Genomic DNA, 774 nt, shown 5'->3' on the forward strand with positions numbered 1-774 from the left:
AAAGCTATCATTTAGAATTGAAGGTCAGATAAAGAGCTTCACAGACAAGAACAAGCTAAAGGAGTTCATCACTGCCAAACTACTATTATATGAAATGCTGAAGGGTATTCTTTAAGAAGAGGAAGAAGAAGAAAAAGGTAAAGATAAAAATTATGAACAACAAAGTGACAATAAATACATATCTATCAACAAGTGAATCTAAAAATCAAGTGAATAAAAAATCTGACGAACAGGATAAACTGGTGAATAGAATAGAATCAGGGTCATGGAGAGGGAGTGGACTGACAATTCTTGGGGGGAAGGGGTTTTGGGGGGCGTGGGAAGAGATTGGACAAAGATCTTACACCTATGGACGAGGACAGTGGTGGGGGTGGGGTGGGAACCGGGTAGAAGGGAGCTATGGGGGGAGGGGGAGGAAGAGGAACAACTGTAATAATCTGAACAATAAAGATTTATTCATAAAAAATAAAATAAAAAGAAGCATATTCCACACACAAAAAAAATCGACAACCATTATTCAGTTTCCAGTCACAATTGTGAATATTGCCTCACAGGCGAACTAAGAGCATCTATGAGCAGGTCTTCCTGGTGAGGAGGCCTCCCTGCAGGTGGCAAGGGGGAGAGGAGGCCACTCCAGGTCAAGGTGGTCAAGAGAGGCTACCCTGGAGTTGGGCCAAACTGCCTTCCTCACCCCCCTGCTGCTGCCAAGGTCAGAACCCTGGAGGTGCTGTTCCCACAGCCCAGAGAGGAGTCCCAGGACAGCCCAGAGCACAG

The sequence above is a fragment of the Myotis brandtii genome, unplaced genomic scaffold (genome assembly GCF_000412655.1).
Source record: "Myotis brandtii unplaced genomic scaffold, ASM41265v1 scaffold876, whole genome shotgun sequence".
NCBI classification, from domain to species: Eukaryota; Metazoa; Chordata; class Mammalia; order Chiroptera; family Vespertilionidae; genus Myotis; species Myotis brandtii.